General features: G+C 39.3%; 1 protein-coding gene across 15 annotated transcripts in view; it reads left to right on the top strand.

The window, feature by feature from the left end:
• Window positions 1–14,450, top strand: part of bmpr1ba (bone morphogenetic protein receptor, type IBa) — a 60,888-nt gene that overhangs the window by 16,481 nt on the left and 29,957 nt on the right. For 6 of the 15 annotated variants that reach the window (XM_029509961.1, XM_029509953.1, XM_029509949.1 and 3 more), the window contains exons 1-2: window positions 5,646–5,782; window positions 14,144–14,200. The gene's annotated coding sequence lies outside the window, so the exon portion shown is untranslated. Of the gene's footprint in view, window positions 1–2,937; window positions 3,004–5,645; window positions 5,783–14,143; window positions 14,205–14,450 lie in introns of those variants that run through there. The other 9 variants (XM_029509959.1, XM_029509956.1, XM_029509954.1 and 6 more) reach the window with 6 other exon arrangements.

Here is a 14,450-nt window from a genome sequence, read left to right as displayed (position 1 = left end):
ATTTTTCTCCCTTCCTGTTCATCGCGACCATCTGTAACCTAATACCTAATGCCACACAGTTTGAGAAACACTGGACTAGCCGCTCAATGTATTACTGCTCATGTTTCAGTCTGTAAGAATGTAAACACCTAATATTGAGACATTTCTGGATAGACCACACAGATGGGTAACCCTTTTGTGCACCAATGGTGACGTCTGTAATGCTTCGCCAAAATTTACAATTGAAACTGTGATAGCTGCAAATTTTTGAGGGACAGTATGTAACAACTGCTGTCATACTGTAATTAAAGCATTGCACAAATCATATTAATAAGTCAGAACACATACCTGTTTGCTGGAGACCATCATTTTCTGTTTCATTATTCATTTTCTTATTATAGTGTCAATGTTACTTCTGTTGTGAAAATGGCTTCATCACAATGGTCATCAACGAATGAAGACAACAAAACGAGAACTAATAAATGATGATTACTTAAACGTAATTAATAGAGGTAGCATTGTTCACAGTAAGTAAAAAAAAAATAAATGACAAATTGGAAAGAAATCCAATCAGAGCAAATCTCTTTGAGGGTGTGGGGCAGTCAACACTTTGATACCAAAGCTTGGTTGCAAGAGACGAGCAGAGAGTTTAGAGAGTTTAGATTTTTGTACTTGATCTAAAGAGTTGCCTCTATAAAGGCTGGCTTTGGGTGATAACACTTAAACCCGTGTCTGGGGGGCAGAGGGCGTTGTGGGTAAACAGGACAGGAGGCTAAAAGGTCTTTGTTGGCGAAGCTGGTCCTGGTCTGGCTGGTGTCAGTTTCCTTTTGTCGTTCAACACAGTCTCTCCTTCATTTCATCTCCCTCTTCCAGCTTTCCTATCTAAAAAAGCCAGGAAGAAAAATAATTTGTCTTTATTGCGTGTTTTAACCTTAATACCATTCCAGTTATTTATTTTTTTCCAATGAGAGGCGATCCAAGAGAGTTGACTAAATCTACCAGATATTTTGTTATTAAAATCATTGTTGATGAAACAAAGTGGAATTTTTGTCAAAAGACTAAAAATAAGTGAAAATTGGCTGTCAAAATTAACACTGCACTGTATAAACTAAAGTGACACTTACATGCGCTTTTGTGTGGATGGATTGGTCTTTGTAACGTATTGTTTGTTTTATCTGATTGCCAAAGGGAATGGGTGGCTGCTGCAATCAGTGAGTCATTTTCATCCGTGTTCATCAAACAACACCTCTCTCTCATCTGTCACACAGATAAGAATAAAGTGTGTTACGACAAAACAAATGCAGATGAAGGACACAACTCAAGAGTACATGCTTCCTTGTCTTCATATTGCATACATGCATGTGTTACCACTGGAGGCAGCTTCTTTTCTCCAGTCATCCTACCTGTCAGTGTTTTCATTGACTATTGTGAAGCAAAAAGCGAAATGACAGATTGCAGGGAGTCAATGAAAGAAGGGATTTAGGCAGTGATCCGCCTCACTGATCCTTTTTAGAAACAACCAACTGTCTGGCATACCGCCTACTCCCGGCATGACACGCCTGCTTTTGATACCTGAAAGCTGGACTGTAAACTGACACCCACAGTGGCATTTTCTGCTTCCCACATACTTTAAATCAGGGATGTGGTCGAATGAAGCCCTCGGTTGGTTAAAAACAAGACTAGTTGTTGGCTTGAGTTGAGGTGTGGTGTAGCAGGGGATGTGCTCATTGTAACCATCATGTATCATGTATTTCAGTATCATTTTTGAAATTTGTGACATGTCTCTGGGTTTTGCCAGGTTTTAGTGTTATTGTTTAAGTTGACCCCCTCACTGATCGCTACTTATTCCCTTGCTTTAGCACATTTGGGACAAAGACAGACTAGTCCAGCTTCTCCAAACATATCCCTCATTTACTATCATTGCCAGGCTATTCATTGGATATTCAGTTTTGCCTTGAGATGATAATCAGGGTGAATTCAGTTCAGCCATTTTCAAACAAATTCTCTTTGTCTTTAGAGCAGAGCAGCAGCCAAGAAGATGAGTTTGAGGAATTAATCTCACTCCATAAATGTGAAATTTTTCTTGAAGCAAGCTCGAACCTTTTTTCTATTTTCACATTCTTGGTGATACAGTGATGACTCTCATTATCTTTTTTTTAAACTATATCTAATCTTACCTTTCATTTTAATATAGATAATGCATGTGACCTGTCTATAAACTAGACTTACAGCATGGAGGACGTAGTCCTGCAGGCTGTTTTACTGGAGCTGTGTGTGAGCAAAAATAAGTATTAATAGAAATGGTCAAATGGCATGCAATTTTCTTTGTCAGTAACTGAATGGCACCTTTATTTGAATAAATGCATTCATTTTAATTTCTTTTCCCACTGGTTACGGTTTGAGGGCATATTTAAGTTTGCAGGTCAAAGGTTTATGCACAATCTGGACTTTTTAATACCTAATATGAATTGACCTCTTTTTCTAAAGGTGGATAACACATGCAGAAAAGGCCACAGACAGACACCCAACAGAGACACACACACACACACATGCATGCATAAAGCTGGTGGGGTTTATAGGGTGGCAATAAAGAGAAACGCTGTGTGAAATGAATCTAGTGTGAGTTACAGTGTTTCGAAGGCTGTTTTCTTAGAGATGAAGAAGTGGACCCGCCCAGACTGTCATGTTTATATAAGAAGTTTTATTTGGCTTTAATTTTCCACCTACAGGTGGAGATCTGTACAACCTGACCCTCCAATCACATGATCTAATAAAATGTAAACTTCTTAGTATGTGTGTCTGTGTAACATTACTGAATATGTAACTACTGTGTGATATGTTTGACTTAATTTGATTTAAAAAAAAAAAAAGAAAATAAAATTTTCAATGTTAAATCTATGTCTATCTTTTTAGTAGTTTTGTTAAGGGGGCTTCATATTTTCTTCATCTATTTTACAGAGCTTTTAGTGCTGTGTGAGCAGCTTCGTCTGTGAAAGCACATCCTGTTCATATAACTCCACACAGGTAGGGCACTATCTATTTATGTGTCTGTGTTTATTTGATTTATGTTATCTTTTGCCTTCAGTGACACCTTGTATTTAATAATGAAAATTTTGGATCATCTAAAATGGTCAGCACTGTTGCTTCACAGCAATGGTTTCGGGTGTGATTCCCTGGCCTGTGTATGGTTTACATTTTCTCCCTGCATGATTTAACTCCAGCTTCCTCCGACAGTCCAGAGATGAGCATGTTAAGGTTAACTAGTGACTCTAAATTGCCGGCAGTGATGCCCTTGACTGAGAGTGTGAATGATTGTACGTCTTCTTTTCTCTGCCATGTAACTGCCACCTGTCCATGGTGTACCCTGGCCTCACCCCAATATATCACCCAATACCCTGCCCTACCACCCTGATGGAGAAGTGGTTCAGGAATGGGTGGATGGATAAATTGCAGTTATATGATAGAGGACAATCAGCGTGGTCCATTATGGATTTTGTTTACTAAAATGAGTCAGGTCAACAAACAAAAAGGAAAACTGACACCACAGGACCACATCACTTCTTTCTCTGCAAATACTTGGTTCTGGAGCTAACTGTACTGGCCAAAATAGCCCACCAAGAGCAGCTACCGTATACACTGTGCCGGAAAGAAGGGGAAGCCATTGAAGGGTGTTTCTATGAAATCTACACTTGCCAAGAGCAACACATAGACAGAGACACCATATCCTTAACTCCTTGACTGCTATCCGTAAATTGCTGTATATTTGACTTTTCCAAAAATATCTTCCTTGAATTGCTAAAACTCCCCTATGGCTTATGAGATCACTGGTACTTTGCTGCTCATTCTATTCTAAAGCGCATTGTCTATGAATGCAATTTAATTTCCCTGAGCAGCACAAACATAAAACTTTAATAATACCATATTATTACAATCAGAAATCTGTATGTATATTCATGCTATTTTAATGTATTTATATTTTATGAAAATTTGGCAATAAAACTACATAGCTGTGAGCACCGCTTGGCTGAAAATGTAAATGTCTCCTGGGAGACAGTAATGTGTAACTTTGTGTAGCATGCACTAATACAAATGATACAAGCTGCCAAGATGAAATGTATTACAATGGACAAGATATCTGTGACATGTTCATGCATCATGAGCTGAGCCATGCATACTCAGCCTATTAAGTTTATACAGTATGTGATGAACAGTAATCTCTTTTTCACTAAGAGCTGAGACCAGATTCATAAAACTGTGTAGATCAATGACTACAACAATCTGTGTGCATAAAAACAGAAATATCTACATGCATCCTTTTTGTTTGAAATATGAAGCCATGCATACACGAGTCTGTTCATTGAGATATCGGATACATACAGTACAGTCAGAAGAACAAGTGCACACAGTATTTATAAATACTGATTCCTGTGCGGGAAGAGGTGTATGCATGGTTTTCCTGTATGTATGCATTTCTTTTATGCGTTACATCTGGCCCCAGACCTGACTGCTGGAAACCAATAAACAGGGCCACTGGTGATTTACTAATAATGTGATGGCTTTTGCTAACCAATAACATTGGTGCAAAAATCACTTCTACCAGACTAATTTTTCACATATAGAGGTGAGGCGGGCCTTAGTCAGTGTATCAGGGTAAGTTGTCAGAGGCATGGCTGGCATCTGGACAAGCATATTCTCAACCACTGCATATTTATTTCTCAGATCTTTGGTCACAGGAGCCAGGTGCATTTTGTATGGGTGTATTTAAATAAAGACCATGCAGTTTGGAATATATTAAGCAGATGACACTTGATTAGCAGAGTAAGGTGAGGGAAAGGTACTCAGTGGGTTTGAAACAGATGTTTTCTCAAACAAGAGGTGTCCTGGGCGATTACATCGACATTGGATATGTGTCACATTGTGTGTGCACTTGGCTGTGTCTGGTGCTTTTAGAGCACATGCACAGTAGGTTATCAGCATATGCTTAAAAATGTTGCATTTATACATCACAATGTCAGAAAAGGTCCAAAACATTCAGAATCAGTTAGGCCTTCTTAATAATACTGTGAGAGTGGCATGTCGTCATTGCGTTTGAGAGGTCTGTGAAGTAAGACTTTCCTCCCATATGTCTGTAGGTTTCAGGATTAAAGGTATATTTAGCCTTTCAAGCTCTGAAGAGACTAGAACAGCACTGAAAACTTATTACTGGTAATTCCTGATTTATTGCAGGGAATTAGTATATCAAATTTTTCTAAATTCATTGGGATATTATAACAATTGCTATAATAACAACAACTGCGCCGTGACTCTACTGCAGATGCATATTATTAGTATTCAGGAATCACTATGTCTACAGTAAAACCGTTTAATTTCTCAAATTCTGTGTAACGTACTGAATTATGTACTGCTCTGATTAGTTCAGACTTATTGCAGTTGGTACATGCTGTTTGAGGTAGGGGACCAGCCCTCAGCAGAGCAGAGGAAACACTGCTATGTGGTGACTGTATTAAACAGCAGCCTGAGAGAGAGACACATGTTTCAGCAGGGCCATTACTGCTGTAACATGAGAAGGTGTTTTCTTGTGTGTAGAACAAACTCACAATCACGCACAGAAGTGAATCCACATGAATACACATTCACACACACCCAGGTGTGTTAGCAACAGCACCTTTCATCATGACTCCAGTCTGCTCCAAGGAACACGCTGCAGAGTAGAGAAGCAGTGCAAGTGTATGGGTGTTCAGATGTGTAGGAAGATGAGGTAGCTATTGATGAGGCCAACACCTTGTGTAAATGGATAAAACAAGTAAGTGTTCCTATTCTTTTTCTTTCTTCTGAGAGACATCAGAAATAATAGAAATAAATTTCTATTGCAGACTTCAGCTTTATCGTTGCAGAGGTTTAGCATTAGCTTTTGTGCGGCTACAAAGTTTGAGGGAGTCTTTAAAATGTTTTAAACTGTTTATAAATAATGATGTTTATCTGATTTATGTCAAAGTAGGCCAACTCAAAAATGCCTAAGACTAAAACATCCAAGGGGCACCAAATGTTTAGTTTGTTGATCCATTCCTTCTCTCCTAAACATTTATGACCAAGTTATGTTTGTTAAGTAGTTCACCTTCATTTCCTCCTGTATATTAATGCCAGTGAAAGTGTTTACTGACTTTTAAGCATGCGGTAAATACATCATAGGGTTCCCCACAGTTGCTGCAGCCAAGGTTTTATAAGGCACATCTTGAGTGCTGCTCATTTGGCACTGAGTGTGAGCTGCTGTGATGACAGTCTTTCTGTGAATACTGTTCTTCTTGCTTCCTCCCATATTCTCTCTCCTTCTGTCTCTTTTTTACTTTGGTTCACTCTGTCTCTCTCTCTTACAAACAAACAGCTGTCCGCATGCTTTGGTGGCCTACTAGCATTCAGCAGCAGAAAGTACTTAGTGGTCTAAAAGAGGGAGCAGTTGGCTTTGTCGTAAGCCTGTTTGGGCTAGAACAGACTCCTAAATAAACTGCTGCAATGGGACACCACTGTTTACCCGCACTGAGAGGAGTGTGTTCATAGTACAGCAGTGTTGTCTCTGTAGTCGTTCAGCTGTGAAGAGCCATAACCAAAAGAACACTGGCATGGAAGTAGCAGGCTGTCACGAGAGTACGAGTAATGTTTTAGTTGATGTTTAGAAATGTCTCATTGGAGATTATAAACTATCCTTAGCATTGTAAGCAGCTATTGTGCAACAATCTCTAATCAACCACAATGGCTTGCCAAACTGCATGACATGAAAACACACTAATTGCTTCCAAACGTTCTTTATTTTTTTTGTAGTAGAAAAACAGACGCTGTTTTAGTGCGCATGTCAGATAATGTTGGATGTTGGCAGGTGGTTTCAAAGAAGTTGTGATATCATGATAGAGTGTTGTTAATTACTCACGCTACCTTTCATCTGTTTTCAAGGGAACATGAATAAGAGAAAGCGTGATTTTGAGCCTTAGAAGAGAATTCCAAAAGTTTAATCTTGCTGGCAATATTGGAGCGTAAATAAATATAATATAAAAATAATGATAATAATAATTCTGCAGCAAACAACATATATATATATATATATATATATATATATATATATATATATATATATATATATATATATATATATACACACTTGCTACCTTTGTAGCTGATATACCAGTCCCACATGTTTTGGGTACAAAGCCGTCCCCATCTTCTGAGTGCATTTACAGACACAGACACGTACGTGCCGAAGTTTGTGCTGAAACACACATGCACACTGACCTTCAGGGTGTTAGTGGTGTTGACGTTTGTTTGGATGTTACTTCGATTCCTCAGGCTGCTGCGAGGTCACATGGCTTGACATCAAAGAGAAGAGAATTTCTTCCTAGGCGACACTGAGAGCTCTGGTATTTATTCTAAAAGTCCGACTGTCTGTGTTTCTGTCTGTCTGTGATGATAGCTGCCTTCATGCCTGTCTGTCTGTCTGTTTGGTTACCTGCATTTTCTTCTTTTTCTCTGTAAAATATATGTAAATGTCTTTTCATTTTGTTCCATCTTGTTTTATCCTTGGCAAAGAAAAAAAACTGCACTTGGTGTGCTTTTCACTGCAGAGATTAACTGTGGGTTACAATGGAAAAGCATCTATTTGTTGCCATGCATATTATGTTGTCAGCCCACTGCCTGTTAATGTGGAGTGACTAGATTTGGCCAGTACCTCTGTGCTTTTCACTTGAATGGCATTTAGCGAAGATTGGTGATTGCTCCATTTCTCTCCATTTTAAACAACTGCTGTTTTCTTTAGCTACAACCTATTTAAACCACAGCCAACTGGAATGTTACACGCCGTTGGTCTTTGCGGTTTGGAGTGTTTTCCACCTGTCTCTTAAAACTCTTTGTGTTGGACTTTGCTTTACAAGTCAGGTCAGGATAAAGGGATTTGTTCTTTGATTTTTGGCTACAGATCAACTTAACCAACAAAAAATACCAGATGTGATACTCAGCAGTAACAGTAAGGCCTATGAACTATAATATCAGAATCAGATTCAACCTGTGGAGCACAGAGCAAAAGGATGTGATGACAACATGGGTGAAGTGCCACTACTAACAGAATCTGAGTTTTATGAGGAACAGCGATGTTCTCTCCCAAGAAACCAAATGAAATGCACAATCTAAGAGCCACATTTAATAGCCTGATTGTTTTGTCACAGCATTGGAAGCACCAAGCTGTGTCTTCACAGCAGAGTAATTCAAATTGTATGGTTAGCTGGGAGGTTTTTCTCCCCCTTGGGATGTGTTTTGTTTTGATGTCCTCCACTGCAGCCTCATGAATGGCCACATGGAGAGCCTGAAGGGAGGAGGGGACCTTTGGACATGTTAAAGGACACCTGTGGGGCTTTAGGGGGCCTCTGCATGATGGACGTGGTTCCGCTTCAGGTGGCAGTAATTTCTCTAAGCTACAGGGAGGGGCAGTGGGGTCGGATTTTGTGTGTGTGTGTGTGGGTTTATGTGTCTGTGTGGGTGTGTGTAGAGGGTGGAAGGGAGGAGGGCTTCTGTCCTTATAATAGTTTATAAAACAAGTTAGTCTTTATTTGGTTTTTTTTTCAACTGCAATAACTAAAATAATGACTCCTGAGTGTTTGTCGTAATTCTTTTATGTTTTATTGTGTGTGTCTTTGTATGCACTCATATCCTGGTAACACATTCTGTATGTATATGTGTGCATGTGGGCCTATCTCTGACCATTTAATTGCCTCTCATAGTATCAGGCACACAACACAGATCGTGACAGAGTCTCACCCACATCTAATGATTATGTAAATACAATAGCCATCTGAAGACATGACTGTCTGTGTGTGTGTTTAGGCGGGTGGGAGTCCTGCCTGATATACTTTTATCTCTTGTCACACGGAGATCAGCTGCTAGACAAATGTGGCATTGTTGAAGGCTGCGATAGGGCCAAATGTGTGCATAGACGCGTGAATGTTTGTGTATGTGGAGTAGTGTTTTACAAGTTCAGAGCCTTGTCTGTTCCCTTCACCTGATACTTAGCTGGGTAAGTCCAGGCATTTTACAGGACAGGAACTTCTTATTAAATGTCACAGGCTGATCGTCTGGAATACCTAATAATGTTTCAACAAGAAGCTCAGTCTCTAAAAACACAAATACACACACAAACACACTGTGAAATTAAACTGAAAAGACAGTGTACCAAGCTGACTGTCCACAGACGAGTTTCGCTAATTTGACACTGTTCTCACACAGATCTTCATCACCGTGACACAAGATCTATTAACACACTTCATACTTCACATTACAAGGTTTTTACTTGCCTGCCATTATCATGTAACATCTATCGAAAGTGCAGTCTTGGTCCTTCAGGGTAAAGTGTCAATGAAAATGTGAAAATAGGGACATTTTCTAGTTTACGTAGGTGATGCTATAATTTTGTGGTGCATAGCAACATTCAGTTCCACTTAAAGCACAAACGTCATTAGTACTAATCTGTACAGATGCATTAGTATACCTTCAGTGCACAAGCAGATTCACAAAACCAATGAAAGACATGTCAGGGGTCCTTGTGTGCACTTCAGGGAGTAATCACTAGATTGAGTTACAGTGAATGGCTTGCACCGCTGTTGATATTTTAATAAATTCAACTCCATGTTCCCCTTGTCCGACCTTGACCTCGTGATGTCACGAAGAGCAAATAAAACTGTCAAACATGAAGTTATTTATTTGTTCAAAATTATTTAAAGGTGCGCCTAAAATCTTTTTGTATTTAGTATGATTTTGAGTGGAAGCAGCTTTAGTTTTACATATAGATTTAAACAAATAAGCTGAACATGATGCATGAAAAGTGAAGATGAAAGCTGCTATTAATTTAGCCACTGCACATATGTGCTGGTACAAAACCAAGTTTTTGAATACTAGTTCAGGGACTTATAAAAAAGAGCACCCAGATCATGGGATGATGACATGTGTGCGCACAAGAGAGTTAACATTTTGTCAAACAGCCCAACAAAAGATTTTTGTGCTGCACTGATGCAGAGAGGAGAAGAGTGCGTACAACGTAAAAATATCTGTGAATACATCACCGTACGCTCCATATGAATGACCATCATGTTGCGTTAATAAGAGGTTTTGATTTACGCAATGCTGTACAAATTTTCTAACAATTTAAGTAATACTCAAAATGCATGCATACATTTAGATACATACGTCAACACACACACACACAATCCGATTAAATGGCGCATGCAGAACCTCTGCACAGACATGCGTTTCCAGTAAGAGGGAAATTAAATTTGGCTTTTCTTAACACAATTGGTCATGTTTGTGTGTCTGTTCTCACACACAACCAAGTAACCAAGTATCACAGCTACTAGTAACTATCTGTTAACTATGTGTAACTACTTCATAGATATTTTCTTGGTTTTCCATCACCAACAGCACAGCACCATTATGCTTGATGTTAAATATGTATGGTATTTTAGCAGTTTGCATGACTGATAAAGCAAAGGCAAACTATAAAGTTCACAGGGTAATTTTCATTTTAACAATAGCCTCTTCAACCACATGCTGTGCCAATCAGGAACTCAAACACTCAGACAGTGTTCTTCAGCATGTGATTTAAAGAAAAAAAAAAAACTGTCTCAGTGCCATTTGTTCAGCAGATGTGGGATTGATGTTCAGATCAAATGATTTGCTCAGGTCATTTGTTTCTCATTCGGATTCCCTGCACCAATTTGAAAATGTGAATAAATTCTGACATTGTTTGAACAAATTAGGAACTAGTTTTAACTTTGTATATTCTCATTTATGAGTTATGATGAATTTTACAGCTTTAAGGATTTTATTAAAATGTAATTAAGGCTTTAACTCTAAAGCTGAGGTGGATACATGTTTTTGGTCAATAGGTTCCTTTCTTCATTGTGGTGCAGTGTTGAAATCTTTACTTTTATTTTCACAGGTAGGACACATACATACACACACTGACCACACAGCCAGCAGGGGTAAAGACCATTGGTTTGTGGTTTCCTTCCAGATCAAATGCACACACACACACACACGCATATTACTATGTGTCAGAGCCGTTAGCTTGGAGTGCAAAGGTCACCCTGAAGGGTCAGAGTGTCAGTCTTATGTTTCAGCCATAGAAGAGATCCTCTGTTACACAGTGAATAGACTCTGTGAATAATGTCTTCTAAGAGATGGAGATGGTGAGAGTCAGGAAAGGAGAAACACAAAAAAAGTTGGTATGGGTGAAGGCCTGGGGGGGGGGGTTAGAGAAAATTAGTATTCATGTTTTCAGATTGCAGGATGATAGAGATCTTAATGATTTTTTAGGGTACCGGAGTACAACAGTGGTGTGTGTGTGGGTTCTAGCCTCTGGCCACATGCATGCATGCAACGCATGAGTGTGAATACTTGTGCTGGAGTGGTGTGGATGTGAGTCTATGGATAAATGAATGCATTTTTTGTGTATTAGGTATGTCTGTTTCTCTCACAGCATAAAGGGTGGGTGGTGGTCATACGAGAACTACTGGTGAACTTAAAAATCCCTGAATAGAGGATGCTCTATATTTGGGAGCTGGACCGAGGCTACTGACCCTAACACTGACCCCACACCTGCCCCATGTGTCGGGTGTGTGTGTGTGAACATGGCGGGGGTTGGATAGAGTGTGGGCATGCAAATGTGTGTATGTGTGTGCTCCCTGTGTCTTCTTTTGCCTTTCTGTCTTTCTTTTCTCTTTTATAATGCATCAAAATGTGCGATGTATTTGGCTGGGCAACACAAACATGGAACATTTAAGATTAAGATTAAGGTTTCTTTTCCTTCAAGTTTTCAACAAGTGCAGTGACAAATGCGCTGAAAAGAGAAAACAAAGCAGATCCATTTTTTACAAGCTAGAATGTCTGAAAAAGTAGCTTCAAACTAAATGTAAACAATCTACACTTGTCCACTTGAGTGGATGGTATTACATAAAATCTCTGTATAGAAAACTGACTGAAAGGAGCTTCAGATCGACTCGTGGAGTTAATTCTTAAATCTGCAACTTTGTTCAGATTGGATGTAAAAACCAATTCTGCCAACTGTAAGTAGCTGGTGACTTAAATGCTCAATTATTGTAAAAAATCTAGGGATCAACAATTTGAAAGCCAGTCCTGGTGTTTATTTTTCTCATTAACTTGTTCACTCTGCTCATGCACTTGTTCATTGAACCTCAAGTGCATGCGGGTTAACAACAGTGCTCGTCACTTTGTCCACTACCGTAATATCAGTGTAGTGTAGTTTCCTTTGTATAGTGAGGAAATGTAAACTTTTTAGAGCTGCTTTATCTTTTGTGCATGTGTCTGCGTGTGCAGTCACTGTGACCCTGTGACACCGTATTGCGTGCCTTCCGGCCTTTCAGTCCTTGTTCTGTATTTAGGTCCTGGGGTCATTGGGTTTGATAACATGCAGGACAAATGACTGCCTATCATCAGGTGGCAAACAAAATGATCTATGTTTATGGGTGTGCACGTATTGAAGACAAACAGGAAACATAAATTCAATGAAGGACAGAATGCCAGAGAGCAGGAAAGGAGTCATAATCGATGAAAACATAAATATGTTTCCATTAGATGTAAATCTATGTTATATTTATTCAATATTTCTCTGAATTTATTTAATTTCCTCCATGCATATTATTCATTCATCAAATTTCCCATCTGTTCCTTGTGGATTGATTTAACAATCATTAACCATTAAATTAATGGTTTGGTCATTCAACAGCCATCTCCTATCAATTTAGGATTTATGCTCTGATGGAATCAACAAACACTCCTTGGAAATTTAATAATATGTGTGAACTAAACAAAGAAATTAAAGTAATAATCTGGACTATGAAAATTTTTCTGGCTGCCTGTGGTAAATTGGGATTTTATCAGTCTTTCTGAACATTGCTCTCCCCCTCCTCCCCTTTAGTTTGTGAATGTAACTGTTTCTCATGTCTGATTTTAATTTGCCAATTTCTCTTTTTCTGTTTGACTCTCTTAATCCTTCCTCTTTCCCCCTTTCCTTCCTCCTAGCCCATTACCCCCCTCCTGTCATCTGTTTTTCTCCCTCATTTCAGACTCCCCCTTTCTTTTCTCTGCTAATTGCCACCTCGTTGTAGCATCCCAGGAGCCGGGAGCTCATTAATTGCTGAAGAGGAGACAGGTGGCGCCACTATGTTGTGATGCTTCTTGTTAGTTGTGTGTGTCAGTTTATTGTGCTCAGTTTTTGTTCGTGAATTCATTTTTGTTTGCTTCTTTTCATGTTTGTGTATATATGTATGCTTGGTGTGTGTGTGTGTGTGTGTGTGCGTGTGCATGGGCATGCCAGTATGTGCATGTATGATTCTGGATATATGTGACTATGTGTGGGTGTGTGTCTGTGTTTAAATGAGTGTGTGGTACTCCTACTTGTTAGCGGCACGGAGCCCCTTCTCACTGTAATCTCTTTGTTTATGCAGTGCGAAAAGGGCCTGGCGGGGGCATGAACTCCCCACGCTCTTATCCCACTGCGCCACTCACCCCTAGTAGACCCCCATGCCCCCCCGCCACCCTTCCGACACCCTGCTTTGCTCCTATCACCTCCCCCCTTCCAACTCAATTCCTGCCCAGCTCGGTCCTCTCTCTGTGTGTCACGTTGTCCCTCCTTCCTGCCCAACTTTGTTAACATCAGAAACTTAAGTTGTACATTCTGCAAGAAGTCAGTAAAGACGCACCGTCAGGCATACTTTTCATGCATTTCCGATGGTGTTATAAGGAAGTTAGTGTGCAAATTATTAGAAAACTGTAATCAGAGTGATTCCATTGCTTTTCTAATTAATTGTTAGCAATGCTTTATTACTTTGGGATGGGAAAATATCCAATATGGTGGTGCACATGGTTCTCACTAACCAATAGTTCTCACAGAAATCATATGTCTGCGTGAGGGTGTGTTTGAAATGTTTTTAAAAGAGAGAAGCAATTTTATTGTATGTTTAACATGCACAGACAATAAGGCATTATTTTCTTTCATTGCTCAACCCCAATGTGTCAAAGTGTGTTTAAAGCAGCTAAAGCAAAGTTTGTGCTATTAATCCAAATGTTACACATTTACCATCAAATGTTTGATTGTCACTTTTTTATACTATAGCATCCAGCTTGCCCTGAAGAAAAGAAGTAAACAAAACAACAGTCAAGCAAAAGGCTAGTAAGTACGTCAGCGTTAACAGTTGCGAATGTAGCAATGAAAACACTAACTAATAGCTCATTTAAGCAATTCCAACAAACAAACAAACAAACAAACTAGAGACCCACCCATGAGAAGCCAGGCCCACAGCTCAAGCCTCTGCACCATACTCCAAAGCCTCAGACTTTTTCTCCACCTGAATGTGGAGGCACTTAGCAATCAAGCCAATCCTCCAATATAAAAATAACAGGACATTACTTGGATCGTGTTT

Source organism: Echeneis naucrates, chromosome 9 (assembly GCF_900963305.1).
Source record: "Echeneis naucrates chromosome 9, fEcheNa1.1, whole genome shotgun sequence".
Classification (NCBI taxonomy): Eukaryota; Metazoa; Chordata; class Actinopteri; order Carangiformes; family Echeneidae; genus Echeneis; species Echeneis naucrates.
The sequence above is the reverse complement of the archived record's forward strand: the minus strand, read 5'-3'. Positions and strand labels throughout refer to the sequence as shown.